Here is a 25,501-nt window from a genome sequence, read left to right as displayed (position 1 = left end):
CACCCTAGAAAGTGTTGTGCTTTTGGCTTCAACTATTAAAGAATTTAGAAAACTCAAGAATAGTAAAGTTTGTTGTACTTACCCACATTTTTCCTCTTTCCCTTTTTCTTTATTCTCCGCTGATGTCCCAAGATCCCTTTGTTTACGATTTTCTGCGTAGCCAGTCATTTCCTTTAGCCATTCTATTAGGATACCCTTGCTAGAGACCAAGCCTCTTAGTTTTACTGTGATTTACCCTTCCTTTCTGAAAAGCATTTGGTGTTGGGTGTAGGATTTGAGGCCCACTGGTGCAGTGGGTTATGTAGTTTGAAACCACCCGCATTTCTGTGGAAGAAACATGAGGTTTTCTATACCCACAGAGTTTCTTAAATCTTTAAGTTTATGTCTTTTCTTAAATTGGGGCATTTTTCAGTCGTTAGTCCTTCAACAATTTTTTTCAGCAACCTCCTCTACTTTCTGCCCTCCTTTGGGACACCAGTAACCCAAATGTCAAGTCTTTTGTTGTAAACTCGTGGTCTTAATGATTCTTTGCCTCTCTCTCACTGTTTGTCAGACAATGTCATTTCCACTGTGCTGTTTTCAAGTTCATTAATTATTTCCTGTCCCTCCTATTTTTCTGTTGAACCCATTCCCGGACTTTGTTGCTTCAGTTTTATTTCTCAGTTCTAAAATTTCCATTTGGCTCTTCTCTATATTTTCTAAGACTTTCTGCTTTTAAATTTGTTTCAGGTATGTTTACGATGGTTTATTGAAGCATGTCTTGTATGACGAGTGCTTTAAAATCCTTGTCAGAGAGGAAAGTACAAAGAAATAGAGGAACGAACTAGGGGGCAAAGGGTAGTTGTAGAGATCTAAATACAGGCATATACAGGTGTAAATATATTTATATGATGAGAGGGAAATAGATCTGTGTACATATATTTATAGGTTTAGTATTAAGGAAACAGATGGACAGTGGGCCCCTACTCAAGTACTCCCTCAACACAAGAACACTTTGTTCTAACAATTCGGCAGTCTGAGATGCTCCCTTCCTGGCATGATCACTGAAGACAACGGGTACACAGCAAAGGTGGTGAAGAAAGCTGATGGTGTCCGGCTATCAAAAGATATAGAGTCTGGGGTCTTATAGGTTGGAAGATAAACAAGTGGTCATCTAACTGAGAAACAACAAGGCCCACATGGAAGAAGCACACCAGCCTGTGAGATCATAAGGTGTTGAAGGGATCAGGTATCAGGCAAAGACACCCCCCCATAAAAAAAAAGCATAACATTATGAATGAGAGGGAGTGTGGAGTAGGTACCCAGGGCCCACCTATGGGAAATTGGACATCCCCCTGCAGAAGGGCCATGGGGAGGAGACAAGCCAGTCAGGGTACAATGTAGCAATGATGAAACATACAACTTTTCTCTAGTTCTTGAATGCTTCCTCCCGTCTACTATCATGATCCCAATTCTACCTTACAAATCCGGCTGGACCAGCGGATGTACATTGGTACAGATAGGAACTGGAACACAGGGAATCCAGGACACATGAACCCCTCAGGACCAGTGGTGAGAGAGGCGAGACCAGGAGGGTGGAAGGAAGGTGGGGTAGAAAGGGGGAACAGATTACAAGGATCTACATATAACCTCCTCCCTGGGGAGCAGACAGTGGAGAAGTGGGTGAAGGGAGACATCAGACAGTGTAAGATATGACAAAATAATAATAATTTATAAATTATGAAGAGTTCATGGGGGAGAGGAGAGTGGGGCGGGAGGGGGAAAATGGGGAACTGATACCAAGGACTCAAGTAGAAAGCAAATGTTTTGAGAATTTTGAGGAAAACAAATTTACAAAGTGCTTGACACAATGGATAGATTGTGGTAAGAGTTGTACGAGCCCCCAATAAAATGATATTTTAAAAATCCTTGTCAGATAATTAAAATCTGTGTCATCTTAATGTTGGCATCTCTGATTATATTTTCTCATTTAAGTTGAGATTTTTCTGTTTCTTGCGTTGATTGATGAACTTTGTATTGAATTCTGGTTATTTGGGGGCATTATGAGACTCTGTATCTTAGTTAGCTAATTTTAACTAGCTTCCTTTGACACCAGTGAAAGGAAAAAGGACCAGACCAACTCGTTCTTGCCAAGTAAAAATGGAAGTCCAGGTTCCCTAATTGGCCTCCTATGGCACCTCAGAGGGTGGCGGGATGCCTTCACTCTGTGGGCCTTCACTCTCTCCACTGCTGAAAGGAATAACGTGTCTTGTTACTTACACCGACACTGGGGACACTACTAGATTTCTGGATTATGGTGCAAGTTCCAGCTTTCCAGTGGGCCTCTCCTGGCATGGGTTGGGAAATGATTGGAAGGCCAGGATTTCCATTTGGCTTCCATTGATCTCATGGGAGGTGGGGAGGAAGTCAGGGGAGAAGAGACATTATTCTAGACAGGCAGGGATGAAAGTCCTGGCTCCCTGCTCAGGAATGGTAGGGTGTGCCTCTTTACAGCTAGGCAAGGGTAGAAGCAAAACGATTTGGCCTTTGCTGGGGCAAGGGCTCGTGGTGTTCGGCTGAGAGCAGTTACGGTTTTCTGTCTTGCTGTTTCCCTTTCCCTGATCCTTAGGCTAGGGAAAGGGGTTTTTCAGCCCAGGGTATATAAAGGCAGAGAGAGCCAAGGGAATTCATTTCTGTGTCATTTTTCAGGTCACAGTTGGTTCGCCTTCGCTCCACTTTCACTCTTCTCTGTTTGTTTTATACATAATGCCTAGGGATTATAGCTGTACTTAATGCTGCAAATGGAGAGCAATGTATCTACTCCAATTTTACCAAAAACTCTCCTCTCACGATCTATGAGTTATACTTCAGAATAACATATTCTGAACATACTATATTCATGTATTTAATATGCTATAAAATAGGTATTAGGAAAAAAGTAGCATCGGCAAGAAATTTGAGGTATACATCTAAAGATCACTGAAGATATGAGGGCTCTAGCAAGGTGTGGTGAAGAAATCAGGTGGTGCCCAGCTATCAGAAAAAGAACAGTGTCCAGTATCTTGAAGATTTGTCTTAAGCTAAGCAGCCATCTAAGGGAGGTGAAAGCTAAGTCCACACAGAAGAAGCTCATCAGCCTATGTGATCCGGGGATTGTAAACCATAAAATCCGGGAACACAGGAGGGAACAGAATTCAAGCATAAATTCTAAACACTAAGGCTATGGTTGACAGTGAAAGCCCCAAATCCATTTACAGGGTCCCCACTTGGAATAAGCCTGTGGCGAGTCCCTCTGACCATTGACCAGGGATGTGAATAATCTTGCTATGAGACAGAGACAGAGAGCATTTGAAAGGGCACGAATGTCGACGCAGTTAGGTTAAAATGTAACAACTTTGTTATATTTGTTCTCCCTTTTAATCCATTTTAAATTTGTCCTGGTTTTTATTGTTTTCTATTGTCTTTTCAACCAATGTTTTTCAGTGTTCTATTTTATTATGGTTGTTTGGGATTTGTGGTGTTGTTATTTTGTTTTTGCTTTTGCTTTTATATGTTTTTCTTGATATGAAATCCAGGTTAGATAAATCAATAAAGACCATAACTGGATTAATAGTTTCTTGGGGTTCTGGCAGGGGAAGTTAGTGGAAAATGGACCGTGAATAATCAGCTCCCTCACATAAGAAAATGTTCTAAAATTTTTGTGAAGATTGCACAATTCTTTTTAATGTGCAAACTATTGAATCGTGTTACGTGAATAACAAAACTTAAAATTCAAGAAGAAGAAGAAGAAATTCAGAGAAGAAATGAGAGTGCAGGAGGCACTGTGATGACAGACTGTCCGGAGGACACACAGAGAGATGGGAAAGCTGTGTGAGACTGTGTCAGGTTAGGAATAAACACAATCCGAATGGGCAGGTAAGGCTTGGGCATTCTTTAACAGCAATCCTGGGATGGCTCTCACAAGATTAGGGCCACATTGCAGGTAAGCTGTGTGTGGAGGTGGGAGGGGAGGGAAGCAGTACTGAGCCTGGTACAGGGATACTGACACTGGCAGGCTGAAACGCTGTAGGCACTGTTTGGTAATCTTTCTAAAAGGGACTTTTATTCCTGACTTATAACCCTGGTCAGGATCTTAAGATTGTGCGAACTAACAGTAGGGATGGTAGACAGCCTTATTTGGTTCACAATCTAAATAGAAATATGTCCATAGATTTTACAATCGTATGAGACTTGTCATAGAACAAAATATAGAATTGCCACTAAATTAAAGACAATTCTCTCTAGTTCTGGTTTTCTGAGAGTGCTTTATCATGAATATGCTTTAAATGTGAGACGTTTAAATGCTGAAAAAACTCTTCTCCCCGAAAGTTAACTTTTGTCATGTTGAACTATCCTTCCTTTTCTCAGTAAAATAGACTTGATTTTAAAAATACACTCTTGGATTTCATTAGCTACTACTGAGTGTTTTTACACTTACATTCATATATTTCTTTTTTTATACTGTCCACGTCTCATTTAGCATTCAAAGTTCTAATAGTCTTATAAAGTGAGTGCCCTAGCTTTATCTCTTTCCTATTTTCTGGAACAAATTTTATAAGATAGGATTATGTGCTCCCTGAAAGTTTGGTAGAACTTTCTGTGAAACTGGGCCTAAGGCTTATTTGGAAGAAGAAGAAGGGTTGCTTTATGTAATAGAATTAACTTTTAAATTATAATATAATCTAAGGTTTATAATTCATCTTATACAATTTTTCATTTTCCAAGAAATGGATTCATTTTGTATTATGAAATATCTATATATTTTTACATAGCAATCGTGTCTGTAGGTATTCCTCTAATACATCTTATATTATTTGCTCTTTCTCTTTGCCTTCTCCATGAGTTTTATCAGAAGGTTGTCTAATCAGTCTTCTCAAAGAACCAGCATTAATTTTTTTAAGGACCAGGAGGGGAAAAAATCATATTACTGATTTCTATTTTTCTTTCTTTCTTTTTTCCTTGTCTGGGCTTATAATTTTTATTTCCTTATTTTCTTGAATTAAACTTTAGCTCTGTTTCCTCAACAAAAAAAAGAAAAAAGAACAAGAAATACTGCTTGTTTCTAAGACATATATTGCCCCCTGGGTACAATTTTTGCTGGATCCCCTAAACTTTGGCATATAGGATTTTAACATTAAGAACTTCATAATTTGCCCTATTTCAAGAGATTGTTTGCAAATATTATTTAATTTCCAGTTGTATGGGATCTTTAGGAACCCAGGTGTCATAGCTGTTATGAGTTGGGCTGTGATCCATAGGTCAGCAGTTCAAAACCACTAGCTGCTTCAAGTGAGAAAGACTGGGCTTTGTACACCAGGGAAGAGCTACAGTCTCAGAAACTCATACGGTGCTTCTACCTTCTCCTGTGGGTTCGCTGTGAGTTGGCACCAACTCAGTGGCAGGGAGCTGAGAGTTCATAGGATCTTTACAGTGAGTCTTCGTCTTAGAATCACAGTTTTACTGAAAGCAGGCATGGACATAGTCTGTGCTGTTGGCTCTTTGGAAGTTGTGGAGGCTTCCTGAGTGACCCAGCAAGTGACCCGTCAAAATTCTGGACTTGTCCAGAGAATAGATGTGCTTTGCTGGTCAGGGATAAGGCGTTCCTATACTCTGCTAATTCAGGCAGGTCCTGGGTGGCACAAATGGTTAAGCTCTAGACTGTCAGCTCAGAGGAGCTATGGAAGATCTGCTCTTGAAAGGCCATAGCCCTGACAATCCTATCAGGCAATTCTACTCTGCTCTCACGGGGCCTTCATGAATCAGACTCAACTAGATTGAGCTTCAATGCTTCAATTCAAATAATGCTCTTTGCTTATCTTTGTCTGTTTGGTCTCTCAGAATTAGGTATGAAGATACCGCCACTATATTAGTGTCTATTTTTCAGATCTTATTTTTTATGTATTTGTGTAGTCATATATTTAAGTACAGGATCCCTGGTGGCTCAGTGATTAAGCACTTGGCTGTAAATCAAAAGGTCAGTGGCTGAAACTCACCATCTTCTTTGAGGGAGGAAGATGTAGTTCTCTGCTCCTGTTAAGGTTTATAGCTTTAGAAACCTGACGGGGCAGTTCTACTCTGTCTTTAGGGTCATTTCAAATCAAAATCAACTCAGCAACAATGGAATTCTGTGTTGATACTTCAGAATGCTTAGGTGGACCTCATGGTCTATTCCTGAAAACCTGGCCACTGACCACTTTATGAACAACAGCAGAACATGTTCTAATAGAGTGCCAGCAGGTGAGTGTGCGACTGAAAGTTACTCAAAATACACCTGGGAAAGGCTCCCTCCTCAAACAGCTGATCCTAATGGCATGGCTGGTGTAAAGCTTGAAGGACCTTCATTTGCTGATGTGGCATGACTCAAAATCCGAAGAAACAGCTATAAATATTTATTAATACTCAGAATGTGGAGTGTACAAAGGAAAACTGGAAGTCAGCAAAAATAAAATGAAATGCATGAAGATCAAGATCTAGGCATTAGTGGGGTGGAATGGACTGGTGTTGGCCATTTTGAATAGGGTAATCACATGGTCTATTATGTGAGAAATAACAAATTAAGGAATGATGATGCCATATTCATTGCTATAAGGAACATTTCAAGATGAATTCTGAAGTACAGTGGTGTCAGTGATAAGGTACTCTTGTAGGATACAGTGTAAATAAGACCAGTTTTATGCCAAATATTTGTATTTACACACCAACCAATAATGACAAAGATGAAGAAATGGAAGATTTTTACCAATTTCTACAGTTTCAAATTGATCAGACATGCACCTAAGATTCACTAGTCATTTCCAGTCATTGGGATACAAAGTTTGCAAACAAAAGAATTGAGAGTTGGAAAATATGGCTTTGGTGATAGAAATGACCTCAGAGCTCACATGGTAAAATTTTGCAAGACAGATGACTTTTTCATCACTATCTTTTTCAACAACTTAAAAATCTAATCATATTGATTGGCAGATGGAAATGTACATACATCAGCAACAAACAAAAGGCAGAGTCTTCTTAGAAAAAGGATAGTTCCTAAAGAGTTTCAATGACACAAGTGGCCCTCCCCTCACCCCTCCATTCATTGCTCACAGGAAGGATCAGCGTTGCTATGAGTTGGCATCAACTCGAAGGCAGTGAGTTTTTCAAGTGAGAGTGCCGGTTCTTTCTCTAATCTGGCTTAGCCTGGAAGCCCTGTTGAAATCTGTCCATCACAGTGCAGCAGACTGAGGAGACAGGGAAGGTAATGTCAGTTATTTCTCACCAAAGGTTTCCTAGAAGCATTTCCATGAAATGTCAAGATGTTTCTGAACACAAGAAGTAGTGCTTAATCATTAGAGACTTTAAGAGACATAACTTGCATGAGAAGAACGTCTTCACATTTATATGGTGAAGTGGCCACCCGGCTCACATTGAACATACCCTCACCTCATACCTCAGCAATCAGAAGATGGTGTGTTATGTGATCCTGAGGGGCTGGAGTAACAACAAAAGTTGGGTTGAAGCACAACTGACTGACCAAACCTCATAAACACCAGTCCACTGAGGAGATTCCATATGCAAGAGAAATCAATCCGGTCTCCTCCAGGTATTCTCTTAGCGAAGAGCCTCGGGAGAGGATACCCATTTGAGCCAGCTGCTGCACAGGGCCCAAAGCAAGAGCGAGAGGAGGAAATGATGGATGGTGGAGTATAAGAGCCAGGCCTGGGGGAGATGATGGATGGGAGGGCATTGACCCCAGCAGGGGAGGGCAATGGAGGTAGCTAGGCTGCAGCTGAGAGGAGGTAGAGCTGGAAGAGTTAGATGAGGGGCATTCGAAAGGGGATGAAGTGAAACAGGAGAGAGAAGATGCTGTGTTTGGTTGGGAATCAGTTGAGTGTGATTTGGTTTATCATTTCTCTTCTCTACCAGCCCAACCGAAGGCAAGAAGAAGAGAGGCTTGAGGGGACTTGAAATTCAGTAGCTGCCTGGTTCCACTTCGCAGTGGCATGGGCTGACGTGCGACTGATGGACCAATGAAGGGGGCAAGGGGTGAGGATCAAGGTTTCCTCCTGAGTATGATCTTGGGAAAGTAGGTGATGTCCAGGTTTCTCTGAACCACATTTGTGCTACAGCAGGGGCAGCAGTAGTTGGGGAAAGTGTCACAGAAAAAAAAGGCAGCTCTGTCTCAGAAATTCCCAGACCCCTAACCACCCTGTCTGGAATAGCAAGTCCCCCCACCCACCCAACCCAGCGTGGCTGACAATGGAGAGAATACAACTAGAGCAGAAGCTCCAAAAGAGGTCCTGGTTAGGGATGTGGAGGAGCCTGAGTTACAACCAGAGACAAGTAGGAAGAATAGTATCTCAACTGATGCTGAGGCCAATGGAGGAGGGCCTGGGTGATACCTGCAGGATAGAAAAGACCAAGGACAAGCTCACCCACCCAAAGCCTTGACTTATTGTAACCCTCTCCCTGGACTTTTGCTGCCCCTCTCTGGGAAAATATAGTGCCCTGAGATCTGGTATTAGCTGAGAATACAAAGTGACATTAATTCAAAGATGAACCGGAATTACTGAAGAAAATCTGTTTCATACCTGACCAAATTAGGGCTCTACGTAGAACATAAATTCAGTTGCAGGGAAGTAATTTAAAAATTGTGTGTCCCTAACTCTGTGAGCTCTAGTGTTAGTACCACCTATAGTTTGAAAGTTTACCCGACAACTATCCGGAAAGTGTCGAAACATAACGGTATACTCTATAAATAATGTAGATCTAGGAATAACACCAAAGCAAAAACACGAACAAAAATGATTTGACTGTTGGAAAAATTACAATATGTGCCTAACAAAGAAGACATTATCTAAGCATCATGTTCAAAATTTAAAAAGCAAACAATATTGGGGGAAATTTTTCAAATGTATGGCGTAGAACTAACATGTTCAGCCTCAATATTAATTGAATTATATCCTCCCCAAATAGGTATGAGCTTGGTTGGGCCATGATTCTTAGTGGTGAGACAGTTATATATTGATTGCCCATAATGTGATCTGATGTGAAAAGCCAATACAAAGATTAAGAATGGGATGCAAGACCCTTAATCCCATCACAACCCTGATAAGATGTAAGAGGATATTCCCCAGGGCCGGCAACACATTTTATCTAATAAACGAAAAAAGGAAAGAGAAGAGCAGAGAGCAGAGGGACCTGTTCCCAGTAAGGAAGAAGAGCCAAGAGTGGAATACATTTCTTGGACCTGGGGTCTGTCTGCTCTGTGCCATTCGTAGATCCCGAGGAAAGTTGATGCCAAGACACAAGGAAATTACCAAGGAATGGGGAGCCTGCAATGCTGAAAGGAGACAAAGCTCTTTTCCCCAAAACAACAAGAAGTTATAACAATGAAAGCATGTTTGTAAGTCCAGCTTATATGTATCAATATACCTATAAAGTTAAAACTTAGGCTAATTTACTTTTTAAATCTTTTAATTTGGTCTGGCCAGCACTGTCATTATTACGCAATTAAAATGACTCTCCAAATGGGGTGGTTTTGTTTGCATGTGATGCAAGTAGGCACTGTTTCCATTCCTACCAGTGCTTTAATGGTCACTGATTGTGTCCAACTTTCTGACAAAAGTTTTGTCAAACTTTTCCCTACCATATTGCGGTAATTAGGGACCTACATTAATTACTTTTTTGAGAATGAAGCAGTAATTAAGGGAAAAGAAGGAAGACATGTGTAAAGACTCAGTGGCTCATAGTGTTGCAATTCAATATAGAAAGTGTTACGAAACAATTTTCTTGTTGTGTTCATATGATCTATGAGGAAGTCCGTGGGTTTTACCGCACTGGATACAACCCACCCAATGAATCTGCCCGAAGGGCTGCAGCAACTATGAGGATGCTAATTCAAGAAAAATGTGACAGCTAAATGGTAGGGAAATTCTGCATTTCCATTTGCCATTCTGGACACTCTTCCATGCTGTACATGATCTTATTTTTTTATCATTTTACTGGGGCTCACACATACATCTATCCATTGTGTCAAGCACATCTGTAGATGTTTCCATTATCATTTTCAAAACATTTTCTTTCTACTTGAGCCCTTGGTATCAGCTCAGTTTCCCCTTCCCCTCTCCCTCCTCCCTCATGAGCCCTTAATAATTTATCATTTTTTCATGTCTTACAGTGACCAATATCTCCCTCCACTCACTTTTCTGTTGTTTGTCCCCCTGAGGGTGTGGGTTATATGTAGATCATTGTGATCTGTTCCCTCTTTCTCCCCCCACCTTCCCCTTTCCCTCCTGGTATTGCTACTCTCATTATTGGTCCTGAAGGGTTTGTTGGTCCTGGATTCCCTGTGTTTCCACCTCTTATCTGTACTAGTGTACATCCTCTGGTCTAGCCAGATTTGGAAGGTAGAATTGGGATCATGATAGTGAGGAAGCATTAAAGAATTAGAAGAAAGTTGTACTTTTTGTCAGTGCTATACTGCACCCTGATTGGCTCGTCTCTTCCTTGGGACCCTCCTGTAAGGAGATGTCCAATTATCAGCAGATGGGCTATGGTTCTCCATTCTGCACTCCCCCTGACTCAACATAGATATAATTTTTTGTTTAGGGTCTTTGATGCTTGATACCTGATCCCATCGACACCATATAATCACACAGGCTGGTGTACAACTTCCATGTAGACTTTGTTGCTTCTAAACTAGATGGCTACTTGTCTAACTTCAAGCCTTTAAGACCCCAGACGCTATATCTTTTGGTAGCTGGGCACTATTCTTCACGACACTTACTTATACACCCATTTTGTCTTTATGGATTGTGTAGGAAAGGTAAACATCACAGAATGCCAGGTTAATAGAAAAAAGTGTTCTTGCATTGAGGGAGTACTTGAGTAGAAGCTCAATGTCTGTCTGCTACCTTAATACTTAACATGTAAATATATTTCCCTATCGTTATATATAAATATATTTACATATGTACATGCCTGTATGTGTACCTCTGTAAAGATCCTTTGCCTCCTACTTTTTTCCTCTATTTCCTTTTTCTTTTCTCGTGTCCCACTATCATGTTCAGCCTACATTCAGGTTTCAGTAATTTCTTTCGGTTACATTGCCCTTGAACAAGTCCAACCAGGCATTCTACACCCTCCTCACCATCAATTTAAGATCACTTGTTGTTCCCTTGTCCCTTAGTTGGTTGACACCCCTTTCCTTTCCACTGCCTCCCCCTTGCCCATGTCCCCCAGAACTGACGGTCCCATTGTTTTTTCCTCCTGATTGTTTAACCCACCTATCTTATCTAGATAGACATGTAGAGACAACAATAAGCACAAAAATAGGACAGAGTAAAGCAAAGCAATCAAAGAAAACAACAACAAAAATACAACAACAAAATAAGAAAAGTCTATAAATAGTTCTTGGTCTGTTTGTTGACCTTTAGGAGTATTTTCTAGTCGAATCTGATGGGGTGCCATGCCCTGGCCCCAAAGTCTATTTTTGGTATTCCCCGGGGGACTTCATTGCTTTGCTCCCCTTTCTGCTCTGTTGCACACACGTAGTGTTTTTTCCCAGTGGGGTGGGGTCAGATTGGGGGCACAATTCCTGCACTATGTCTCCAGTGTTGTCCTCTGTAGCTCTATGGGTCAGTGAGGCACGTACATGACCATCTGAAAGTAGCAGCAGTTGAATCCCAAGTGATTCCTAACTCTACAAGAGGAAGATGAAACTGAATTTGCTAATCATTGTGCGAACTTGCTTTAACCTGTCTGAAAACTCTTGAAAGTTGAAAGGAAAGTGCATATATTTTTTTCTAGTTGATTTCTCTAACACTAAACATGTACATTTCTTTTCTGGAATTTCCCATTGTGTATATTTTGTAAGACAATTTCTTTGTGGTTACTATGAAGAATACATTTAGTCTATATGGAGTTCACTGGGCTTCCTGGATGAGCAGGTTTGTGTGTTTCAACAAATTTGTGGAGCTTTTGGAAAGTATTTCTTCAACGGTCCCTTTGGTACACCCCACCTCCCCTCCCCCCCCCCATTTTTCAGGAATCCCATAATGTGTAGGTTGGCTTTCTTGGTGGTGTCTCATGAGTTACTTAGACTTTAATCTTAAATTGAGTTCTCTGAAGACCCAAACCAGAGATTTCAAGGAATATGGTTCACATTGTTATGAAAGCTGGCAAGTTATTTCAATTATTCAGACATTTCAGTCTCAGAATTCTACTTAGCTGTTTAATTTTTTCCCTACATTTTTATCAATACTTTCATTTTTTCTGTATCATGCCTCAGATTTCCTTTATGTTTTTAATCCAGATTTTCATTGAGCTTTTTCATTATATTTCCTGCTGTTACGTTATAGTGTTTGTAATACTGGTAGTTTGGCCTTTCGTGGGAATGGTTTTTTTATCCATTTATTTTGCTCTTTGAACAGTAACACTTGTTCTTTGTATGGTTTATGGCTTAAAAAATAAAAATTAAAATTAAAAAACCCAGTAAACTGGATATTTGAGTATGAGGAGCTTTCAGAAAATCCATGGAAAAAGTGGAAGTAAAGTGGCCTGCATCCTTTAGACGTGTAGAAAGTGTCCGGTGTCCCTGTAGCCATGGTCTCTTCTACTTTTCACAACACATCTGTAAACTGACCCCCATTTTACAAGTGAAAAAACTGAGAAGTCAGTGTCAACTAATGTGTTTAGATTATGTAAAGCACACAGCCTAACTCCTTCCCTGATTTTTGATCCTGACTTAGGAGAATTGACAATCGATGGAAAACAAGACTTTGGCATCAGGTTATCTATGACCTTTGTCAGGACCACTCTGGATAATCCAATACTTCCTTTTTCAAAAAAGGAATATCCTCTTGCAACTTTTCTGAATTCTGAAATTATACCAAAATAAAAATGCCCCCTCCCAAAAGAGATAATTACATCTCTTGGAATTAAAGACAATGGAATTTTCCTATGAACTTTTTGAAGTCCTCTTATACATAATGTAATAACTCTGTAAATGAGATTATTTCCCTTCTACAGGATTTACTGATTTTGTTTTAACTATTGAAATCTATAGCCATTCATTTGTTTCATGATGGCCCTACTTTTGCAAAATGACTTTCCTGGACATGCATGGATACTGAAGACTGCTTCATAGCTTGTGTTTTATATTTTCCTGAATACTGGGTTTTAAAAAAAAGAAAAGAAAGAAAAACGCCTGTTTCCTCAACCTTGCAACAAAAACTCTCAGACTTTTGCAAATTGGGTCTGTTGGGTCTTTCTTTCAGCACATAACCAGGTTTGCACTGAGCCTACAAATCAGCCCAAGACAAAAGCATGGAGTCTTCTGAAGTAATTTTGGTGTATGCGTGTTGTCCTAGGCATATGCATGACTTTCAAATTTTTTTCTGCATGCACAATGCTTTTGAAAATCTTAATTTCCAAGAGATTTCTCTCCTTCCTTCCTCTTCCTCTATCTCTCTCTCTCTCCAGATTATTTTATACCTTAATAGTGCTACAGAGTCCTAGGCAATTGGAGGTAGTCAAAGCCCCACAGCCCTAGGTTTCTGTCCACTGCTTCTCTGTCCTGTGTCAGCTCTGAGACCCTTGGGAATACCATATATTTGTTATCTGCATACTTTCTTTGCTATTTTATAGCATGCCTTAATCTATCAGGCATGGTTCTGTCTTGTGAATGAGTATTATTGAAAATTTTGTCCCATCTCCAACCTCATTGTTTGCATAAGTAGTGTTCAATCACTTGAGTTGCTGATTTGTACAGGTCAACAATTCATGCATTTTAGTCTACAAAGCTGCATTATATATATGTTTAACATTCTATGCCATTGGCTAAATTAAGGATGCTATCAATAGAATTACCATATGCCCCATATCAAACCAAACTCACTGCCATAGAGTTAATGCTGACTCATAGCGACCCCCTATGGTTTTTGGAGATTCCTGTTGACAAGAATAGAAAGTCCAGTCTTTCTCCCAAGGAGCTGCTGGTGGTTACCAACTGCCAACCATGCGGGTCACAGAGGAACACCGACCCACTATGCTATCAGAGGTCGTATATACCCCAAAGGGATGATTTATAATGTTCCCCAATAAAGGGATAATGATGTCTATAATCTGGACCAGGGACATATCAACCATAGACATATGATTGGAATTTGAGCTCACAGTTAATTGTAGTGCTAAACTCAGAACAATTCCTCCTTATGACATGGCTCTACTGACAGTTGCTTTCATGCAAAGATCACTGAAGATATGGATGCTAGAGCAAAGCGTGGTCAAGAAATCACATGGTGCCCAGCTATCAGAAGGAATAGCACCTAAGGTCTTAGAGGCTTGTCTAAAAACAAGCAGACATCTAAATCAGGTGTCAACTAAGTTCCCACAGGAGGGATTGTATTAGAGTATAAATTCTGAGTACCCAGTTTGCAGAAAGCTATGGTTGACAGTAAAAACCCTAAATCCATTTGCAAGGTCCCCACTTGAAATAACTCTGTTGTGAATCCCTTCTGGCCATGGACTAGGGATGAGAACAGCCTTTCTATAAGATAGAGTATATTGAAAAGGGGACTAGTACAGATGCAGTGCGGTTAAAATTTAGCAACTTATCATTTAGACCATTTTAAATTTGTTCTAGTTTATATTATTTTCTTTCATTTTTTTCAACAAAGGTTTTTCAGTGTTCTGTTTTTTTTATGATTGTTGGGCTTTATTTTTGTTGTTGTTTTGGTATGACTTTTTCTTGGCTTTTTTGTTTTTGTATGTTCTTCTTTACAGGAAATTCAGTAATAGAGACAGTAATAGGAATAATAGTTTCTTAGGGTAATGGCAGGGGACATTGGTGGGAAATGGGGAACTAATAATAAATACCAAAAGCAGAGAATGTTCTGAAAGTCATAAAATTGTGGTCATGACCTCACAATTTTTAATATGTTTATATTGTTGAATTGTATTATATGTGAACTATATGTCAATGAACTGTTATTTTTTTAAGTTTCATTGAATTTCAAAAGATTAATATCATAAAAAGTATCTTATTGAATGACAATAAAATAAAAGTAGGAATCAGTAACAGATGGGAAACTTAAAAATGTGTGAAAATTAAACAAAATATTCTTAAACAGCTCTAGGTTCAAATAAGAAATTATGAGAGAAATTAAAATGAAAATTAAAGCACAGTACACCTAACTTTATAGAACACAGCAAAGGCAGTGCTTAGAAGGCGATTCAAGGTTGTAAATGTCTACCTTAACCTTTTGGTTAGAGGCCCAGATCTTATGTCACAGCACCACCAGAATTCCTCACAAATAACCAGAAGGAAAAAATTAAGATCAATGTGGAGGTAGATTAGATAGACACATGGATGAATAGAATAGATTAGCAATAAAGCAAATATTTTTAAAAACAGAGCTATTAAAAAATATCAATAAATGCACAAGCCAACAAGGAGGTACCCAAAAAAAACCAGAATATTTTTTCACAGCCACGCATTTAAACTCTGTCACACAACTACCTTATTACCTTAAAAGTACTTTCCATGACACTTCATACATTTGTCAAATCTGCAGTTCCATTCTTGGAAATATCTTCAAACTCATGTGTTTGTATGCTGACAGCACTTCCCTCATTTTTTTCTTCACCTCTGTGTAATCAGATCACTGTCCTTTCATGTCCCTCTTAATTCACGGTAACTAAAAGAGGTCACACAGAGTGAGGTCAAGTGAGTAAGATGCCTGGGGCAAGAGAGGCATGGTGTTTGTTGCCCAAAACTGGGGCACCTAGATGGCTGTGTGAGCAGGTGCGTTGCCATGGTGACAAAACCAGACCCGTATCTGCCACAAACCAGGACTTTGTCTTGGTCTCATACTTATGTGATCTTTTCAGAACATCTAAATAGAAAGCTTGATTAACAGTCTGACCTGGTGGAATGAACTCCAAATGCACTCTCCCCTCCACATCACCAAAAAGAAAAACCATCATCTTGATCTTTGATTTCACTTGACAAGCTTTTGTGGGTGAGGGGATGACGGCGCCTTCCAGTTGCTTGATCGATGTTTGGTTTTATGATTGTCAGAGTAGCACCACGTCTCCTCACCGGTAATCATCTTGGGGAAAAAAATCTGGGTTGCTTTGGAGCTCTTCTTTGAAACTATGGCATGTTTCCTGTCGACGCTCTTTTTGCTGGTTAGTAAGAACCTGAGACACAAAGTTCGCAGTGATCCTCCTGATTCTCAAATCTTCCATTAAAATTCCAAGACAGTCAAGGTAATTTCCCCATCTCTTCAGTGGTCCATCATTGTTGGTCTTCAAGCACAGTGCACAAATTTTGTTAACATTTTCTTCAGTTCAGGAAGTTGATGGATGTCCAGAACAAGCATTTTAAAAAATTAAATCATTTTATTGGGGGCTTGAACAACTCTTATCACAATCCACACATCCATCCATTGTGCCAAGCACTTTTGTGCATGCGTTACCATCATCATTCACAAAACTTTTGCTTTCTACTTGAGACCCTGGTATTCGCTCCTCATTTTCCTCCTCCCTCCCCACTTCCCACTCGCTCATGAACACTTGATAATTTATACATTATTATTTTGTCTTATCTTACACTGTCCAACATTTCCCTTCACCCACTTTTATGTTGTCCATCCCCTAGGGAGGGGGTTATATGTAGATCCTTGTAATCAATTCCCCCTTCCTACCCCACCTTCCCTCCACCCTCCTGGTATCGCAACTCTCACCACTGTTCCTGAAAGGATCATCTGTCCTGGATTCCCTGTGTTTCCAGTTCCTATCTGTAGTAGTGTACATCCTCTGGTCCAGCCAGATTTGTAAGACAGAATTGGGATCATGATAGTGGGTGGGGAGGAAGCATTTAAGAACTAGAGGAAAGTTCGTTGTATGTTTCATCATTGCTACACTGCACCCTGACTGGCTTGTCTCCTGCCAGTGACCTTTCTGTAAGGGGAGGTCCAGTTGCCTACAGATGGGCTTTGTCATCAATCCACATTTCACCATTTTTGAAATGAGAAAACCATTTATACACTTGAGTTTTCCCTACGACACTGTCCTTGTAAGCTGTGTTCAACATCACAACAGTTGCTGCGGCATTTTACCCTAGCAGGGAAAAAATTTCACAGCTGCACGCTCTTCTCTTAAATCAGTCATCACACAAAAAAAACCAAAACAAAGTTTGAGCACAAATGCTTTTATGAAAAAAAAATTCACTGTGACCAGAGAGAACCTTCTCAGGCTACCACTGGGTGCACTAACTCAGAGTGAGTGGCTCAATGCTTTCCTAGAGCAGGGGCAAATGCATACTATGAAAAGTTCTACCCAGCAGAGCATTGTTCCATTTTGGAGGGAGGTACGTTAATAGTGGTGGAATAAGTTGGGAAGAGTATAAAGAGATTGGTCATATAACCTGAATAAAGTAATTAACGTTAGTGAATTATACATGTATGTAATTTTGAATTTGTATATGTTGTAATACATATTCTCATCACCAATAATACATATTTTTACCACATAAACAAAAATTCCTAAAAAGAAAAGTTCAGTACAAGATGGTTTCACAGGATACTTCTACCATGTATTTCACTAGATGCTTCTACCAAGCACTTAGAGAGAAATTAACACCAATCCTTCTCAAACTCTTCCAAAAACTAGAATAAAAGGAAACACTTCCTAGCTCATGCTACAAAGCCAGCAGTACTCTAGTACCAAAGCCAAATAAAGACACACAAAAAGGGAGAAAACTACAGACCATCATCCTTTATAAATATATGAGATGCAAACATTTCTAACAAAACTAGAAGGGGGACTTTAATAGTACATTTAAAGGGTTATACAATATGATCTGAGGAATACAAGGAGTGCTTCAACATGAAAATATCAACGTAGTCTATGAAGGATGGTTTACAACTCAAAAGGGCAAAGCCTAAAGTCAGGGTCACCAAGGATTGGGTCAGGAAGGATTGGATGGAAAGTCATTCAATAGTGTCTGATTGGAGCATAACACAGAGCATATTTTCCCTGTGGGGGGTCTAGATAAGTAATAATAAGTATGTTTTCCAATGGCAGGTGGGTTTGCCCACCAACAGGAGTGAAATCACCTCCTCTAAGACAGCAATCACCTTCACACCTCAGGGCAGAATTCCCATTAAGGTTTACTGAGAAGGGTTGTAGGAGCGTCTCTTGATTTGGGGTGACTGTGGAACAATGCTTTATGGCAGGACCGGATTGGTCGTCTGATGTGCAAATGCCACTAAGGGGATCAGACTTTACCTAAACACTCCTGTAGATTGAAGGAACTGAAATGCCCCCTGAACTTAAGGCTGAAACGCCCTCGTGTGAGGAGTGGATAATTTAATATCTCCAGGATACAGAGTTAGAAGTCATTGGACTGTGGTTCAAGTCTCTGGCTTTGAGGGTGCCCAATAATTGTTATTTGTTATTATCAGACTCTCTTTTCTTTATTATGATCTGTATTATTCCGAAGGCATAGTTCTGTCTCAGCAAATGATTGTTATTAAAATTTTGCCTTGACCCCAGCCTTCATAAGTAGTTTGCATAAGTAGTGTCAAGTCACTTGAATTTTTAATCTTTATAAGTCAACAATCCATGTGTTTTAGTCTTAAAAGCAGCCTTATACTTGTATGCTTTAGTTTTCTAAATGATATTTTAAATCTATACCATTGACTAATTTAATGCTACTTGAAATAGAATTACCTTACACCCCTTAGAGATGGGATGATTTATAATATTCCATAATAAAATTATAATAATACCTCTAAAATGGACTAGGGACAGATAAAGACCATAGACACACGAATAGATTTTGAGCTCATACTTCATAGTAGCCCTACTCTAAGAACAATTCCTTTTATGACATGCCCCTACTTGATATTTGCCCTCACGAAGAGATTACTGAAGATATGGGTACTACATTGATACAGATAAGAGCGCTCAGCACATGGAATTCAGGAAAGATAAACCCCTTAGGAACAGCAATGGGAGTAGCAATATCATGAGAGTAGGGGGATGGTCAGGGATGGGGAAGGGTGAAAAATGGGGAACATATCACAAAATTGGATATATAGTCCCCCCCCCCAAAGGGGACAAATAACAGAAATGTGGATGAAGGAAGACAATGAATAGTGTAAGATATGAAATAACAATAATATAAATTTGATCAAGGATACACGGGGGTGGGAGGTGGGGAGAGGAACGTATACCAAGAGGTCAAGTAGAAAATGTTCTGGAAATTATGATGGCAACGTATGTATAAATATTCTTGAAACAATTGATGTATGGAATGTTAAAGAGCTGTAAGAGCCCCCTATAAAGTGTTTTTTTAAAAAAACAACATAAACAATATGGGTGCCATAGCAAAGTGTGTTGAAGAAATCAGATGGTGCTTGGCTATCAGAAAGAATAATGTCTGAGATTTTAACGCACTGTCTTAAAACAGCAGATGTCTAAGCGAGATAACAACTAAGAAAACACTGAAAAAGCATACCAGTTTGTGTGACCCAAAGATTTTAAATAATGAAATTCAAAACTAGAGGAGGAAACTGTATTAGAGTTTAAATTTTGAGGACCTGGTTTGCAGATGGCTATGGATGACACTGAAAACCCCAAATCCACTGGCAGCATCTCCATGTGGATTAAACCCCTAGGGAGCCCCTTCTGACCATTGATCAGGGAAGTGTTAGCCTTGCTATCCTTTAAAGTGCATTGGAAAGTGGATTAATGCAGATGTCTCTTAGGTTACAGTTTAACACCGTAACAATTGTTCTCCTTTTTGATCCATAGAATTGCAAAGTGCCCTGAATGGCTGAAATACTTGTGAAAAACAGGAACGAAGTAGAAGAATTCATATTCCTCAGTTTCAAAACATACGCAAAGTAGAAGAATGCATGCTTCTCGACTTCAAAACATACTACAGAGTGACATTAATTATGGTAATGTGGCACTGATATGAAGTTAGAAATATAGAGAAATGGAATACAGTTGAGAACATAATCCCTCAAATTTAATGGCCACATATTTTTATTTATAAATTTTCTATTGGGGTAAAAAATGCCTAACAAAACATACACCATCTGAACAATTTTTACATGCATCATTCAGTAACATTTATCATATTCATCAAGATTCTTAATATCCTTGTAAAATCATCCTACCACTATTAGCATAACCTCAATACCTCCTGCACATAAACTGTCTTCTGCCATTGGTAACCCCTAGTAAGTAATCATTGGCCTTTATAGATTTGTTTATTTCACATAAGTAGATAATACAGAATTTGCCTTTTGTGAATCACTTACAAAACTAAGTCAAAAAGCATTGTTGCAAATTCATAAAGAAAACCTTTTCATAGGATAGCCCTTGCTGCCCTCAAGGGACAAAAAGTACATTGTCCCGGTGGAAAAAATATTTTTTAGCACAGCCCTCCTGGTCTTTTTATCACCAGATCAGTTTTCAATTTTCTGAAAAGTTCTTGATAAGTAAAGGGTAAGTAAAAAAGCACTGCTACTAGAGTTCCCATCCATGCATCTTGTTGTTGTTTGTTGTTGTTAGGTACCATTGGGTCGGTTCCGACCTGTCATGACTCTGCACTACAGAACGAAACACTGCACAGTCCTGCTACATCCTGCAATTTTTCCTATGTGTGAGCCCATTGAGGCAGCCACTGGGTCAATCCCTCTCCTTGAGACATTCTTCTTTTTGCAGGCTGTCCACTTCACTTCATATTGATGAGGTCCTTCTCCAGGGACTGGTCTTTCCTGACAATATGTTCGGAGTATCTAAAGCTATCTCACAAGTCTTGCCTCTAAAGACTATCCTGGCCTCTAAAGAGCACTCTGGCCTTACTTCTTCCAAAATGGATCGTTTTGTCCTTTAGCAGTCTGTAGGGTTATCAGTATTCTTTTCCAGCACAATTAAATTCATCAATTTTCCGACAGTCTTCCTTATTCAGTGGCCAAGTTTCACATGCACAGGATGCAATGGAGAATGCTGTGGTTTGGGTCAGGCATACTTTAGTCCTCAAAACGACATCATTACTCTTCAATACTCTAACGAGGGCTTGTGAAACAGATTTACCTAATGCGATATATCTCTTGAGATCTTGACTGATGCTTCCATGAGAATGATTGTGGATCCAAGCAAGACAAAATCCTTCACAACGTCAACCTTTCCTCCATTTATCATGATGTGACCTAGTGGTCCAGTTGTGAGGACTTTGGTCTTCCTTACATTTTGTTGTAATGCACACTGAAGGCTGCGATCCTTGATCATCAGCAAGTGCTTCAATTCTTCCACACTTCCAGAAAGGAGAGTTTTTCTATCAGCATATTGCAGGTTATTAATAAGCCTTCCTCTAATCCTGATGGCAGTTTCTAATCCTTAATCTCTTCTTTATATAATCCAGCTTTGCCGATGATTTGCTCAGGCTATAGATTAAATAAATACGGTGAGAGTGTGCAACACTGATGCCCACTTGTCCTGATTTCAAACCATGCTGCATTCTCGTGTTCTGTTCCCACAACTAACTGCCTCCTCATCCATGTTCACATTCCGAATGGGCACAATGAAATGTTCTGGAATTCCCATTCTTCTCAGGGTTATCCACAGTTTACGGTCCATACAGTCGAATGCCTTTGCATAATCAGTGAAACACAATAAACATCTTTCTGGCATTCTCTGCTTTCACTCACAATTCATCTATCATTAGCAATGATATCCCTTGTTCCTCATGCTTTTCCAAATCGATCTGAAATTATAGCAGTTCCTTGTCAATGCAATGCTGCAATCATTGTTGGATGGTCTTCAGCAAAATTTTACTTCCAAGCAATATCATTTCATAGTTTGAGCATTCTGTTAGATCACCTTTCTTTGGAATGGGCTCAGAAAAAGATCTTTTTCAGTCAGTTGACCAAGTAGTTGTCTTCCAAACTTCCAGTGGTTCTTCAGCTTTCTGAACCATTAATTCCTGGAACCTTGTTTTTGGCTAATGCAGTTAGTGTAGTTTTAACTGGTTTTGTTAGCATCATGGGTTCTTGCTCATATCTTACCTCCTGAATGATGGAATGTCAACTACTTCTTTGTGGAATAGTGACTGTGTAGTCTCTCTACCTTCTCATAAAGCTTCCTGTACCATTCAATACTTTGCCTACACAATCTTTCAAAATTTCACTTTGAGGCTTGAATTTTTTCTTGAATCTTTCAGTTTCAGATATGATGAGTGTGTGCGCTGACATTTTGGTTTTCAAATTCTAGGTCCCTGGATATTTCATTATCATATTTGGTTTTGTCCTCTTGAAAGTTTCAGCTCCTTGCCTTCACCCTTTCTTCCATTTGCTTTAGGTACTCTACAATTAAGAGCAAGTTTCAGAGCCTCTTCTGATGTCCACTTTGACCTTTTCTTTCTTTCAAGTCTTTTTTTTAATAGAAATCATTTTATTGGGGGTTCATACAACTCTTATCACAATCCATCCATCCATCCATCGAGTCAAGCACACTTGTACATCTTCCCAGTCTTTTTAGTGACCGTTTGCTGTCTTCATGAATGCTAGTCTTGATGTCCTCTCACAGCCCATTAGGTCTTCTGTCATCAGAGTTCAGTCTGTCAAATCTTTTCTTGAGATGGTCTTGAAATTCAGGTGACATAGACTCAAGGTTGGAGGGTATTTTGACTCTTAAGAATTAAAAAAATTTTCTTCAGCTTTTACCTGAACTTACATATGAGCAATGGGTAGTCTGTTCCACAGAGAGCCCTTGATGTGGTTTTAGCTGCTGCTACTGTGCCTCTCCACTGCATTTCCCACTGAACTAGTCAATGTGATTTCTGTGCATTCCATCATGGGAAGTCCATGGGTAGAGTTGCCTTTTGGGTGGTTGAAAAAAAGATTTTGCGATTGTAAAAAGATTTTGGTTTTGCAAAATTCTATCATGCGCTCTCCAGCTTCATTTCTACCACCCAAGTGCATATTTTCCAAATACTGTTCCTTCCTGTTGGTTTCCAACTTTTGTTTTCCAATTGCCAATAATGATCAATGCATCTTGATTTCACAGTTGATCACTTTCTGCCTGAAGTTGTTGGTAGAATTCTTCACTTTCTTAATCGCTAGCTTTTGTGGTAGGTACATAAATTTGAACAATAGTTGTATTAATTGGATCCTTGAAGGTGGATAGATATAATATGATCACAAATAGCCTTGTGTACTTCATCCTTTCTGACAATCAATGCCACCCCATTCCTCTTGATTTTGTTATTCCCTACATAGTAAATCCTAGTTTTCCGATTCAAAATGGCAATTTCAGTCCATTTCAGATCACTAATGCCTAAGATGTCGATTTGCATTTATTCTACTTTTTGACCACATCCAATTTTCCTAAATTTGTACTTCACACATTCCATGTTCCAATCATTAGAAGATTTTCCCAACTCTTTCTCTTTACCTTGGGTTGTGTCCCATCAGTCAATGAAGATCCCAAAGGCCCCACTCCCACAGGCTTTACCTGACTCAGGTCACCGCGGTCGACTCCCCTCCAAGAAATCAGCTCCTCTTCCGTCGCATTTAGAGTGTCCTCAAACCAGAGAGACCCACCCTCCAGCAGGATCTCAACTATGCTCTGCTTCCTTTGTTTAGGCTTTCAGTATTTGATAATGCTTCAGAGCTGTGCTGGAGGTTTGCAGTGGCTTCGTTCGCTGAAGTGGGGTGTGCAGTCCTTCTTCGTTGTCTGTTCTTAGTCTGGGAGCTCTGGTGAAAACGGTTCACCCTGGATGGCCCTGCTGGCATGTGGAACACCAGTGCCAGGCTTCCAGCATCACACAGCACAGAGGGCCCACAGCACAGCATACCGACAGACAAATGGTGGCATTCATACGCGCATGGGCTTATGCCAAACAAAATGTAGTTAAACCTGTCTCTGATATCAGTGGTAGACTGCATACAAGTTCTCTCAATAATATACTTGTTTTTGTTTCATTGGGGTGCATTTAAAAAAAGGATACTTTTTGTACCATAGAAGAAAATAATTTTAAAGTCAGGCTTAATATCAAATTTTTAATGAAATTCAAGTGAACAGCTTTTTAAATCTTTGAAGCTTTGCAGCAAGTTGACAGGGATGCTTTTGGGAACGGTAGTGAGAAAATGGATAACTTCCTGGACTGAAGGTGGTGCAATACAGGGCACCTCCCTGAAAACAACGAATCCAAATTTAAGAGGGTGCTGCCTGAAGTCTGAACCTGGAGCTTTAGCTGGGGTCCTCCCAGCCTGCAGCCCACAAGGGTGGGAGATCAGAAATACTGTCCTTCTGGGGCTTTGGGGATGCTGAGAGATTCCATAACTGCCTAGATGGGGAGGTGGGGGGTGGGAGGCGTGTGGTTTACTCTGCCATAGAGAGAACAGATTGCTCTTGAGTGCGTGCATGTATGAGAGTAGCTAATGTGTACTGGGTGCTTACTGTGATGCATGCTGGTCTGAGATCTCGACACATATGACCTAATTTCATGCCATGTCACAGTGAGGGAGGCGCTGCAGGAAGCCCATCCCATCTGTGAGGTATAAAAAAGGCCCATTGTGACTGAATCCGTGGGACAAGAAAGTAACACTGTGACACTTTTGGGGTGTCATTACTGCGAGCTTATTTTTAAAGTATATGAACGATTACATGTCCCCCAACCAGAAAGCCAAGATAGTAAAGCATATGCCACTCAACTGGACCATTCAAAGGTGGCATGGGCCATTGCCACTTCTGCTCCACTCCTCCCAAATAGACACAGGGCTGCTGCAGAGAGAGTGGCTAGTCGCCCTGACCCACACTGGAGTGATCGCACAGGGTTAGGTCCCAAATTCAGCAATGGGCTGCACCCTCCATGTCTAATGTAGAGCCCTCACATCCTGTGCCAGGAACCCTGGTGGTGTAGTGGGTACATGTTTCGCTGCAATCTGCATGGTCAGCAGTTCAAAACCACCAGCAGCTCCATGGGAGAAAGACTGGGCTTTCTCCTCCTGTAAACAGTTACAGTCTTGGGAACCCACAGGGAAGTCGCCATGAGTCAGCATTGACTCGATGGCTGTGAGTCTGGTGTGGTTAACCTCCGGTCCACGCTGCTGCGGCTGCAGTGCAAATCAGGTAAGAACGCGGATTTTCGGCCACACTCTGCAAACATCCAACAGTCTCCCATTTTTCTACTTGATCTGTCTCTTTCTGGAAAGAGGATGTTAAGTCTACCATGTTTCTGGCAGACTTTAATTGATAGGGTTTTAGGTCAATAGTAGTTTCATAAAGGGATGTATTCTTGATAGAGTAACTTTTATCAAAATAAAATATGCTTTTCTCCTTTTAATATTCTTACCTTTAATTACATTTTCCAACACAATTTTACTGCATCTTCCAAATTGTCAGCATTTGTCTGCTGTATTGTTTGTATTATTATCTCTTCTCCATTTCTCTTTCACTATATTTTAGGTGTGTCTCTTGT

This window comes from Tenrec ecaudatus, chromosome 5 (genome assembly GCF_050624435.1).
Source record: "Tenrec ecaudatus isolate mTenEca1 chromosome 5, mTenEca1.hap1, whole genome shotgun sequence".
Classification (NCBI taxonomy): Eukaryota; Metazoa; Chordata; class Mammalia; order Afrosoricida; family Tenrecidae; genus Tenrec; species Tenrec ecaudatus.
Note: the sequence above shows the minus strand (reverse complement) of the source record.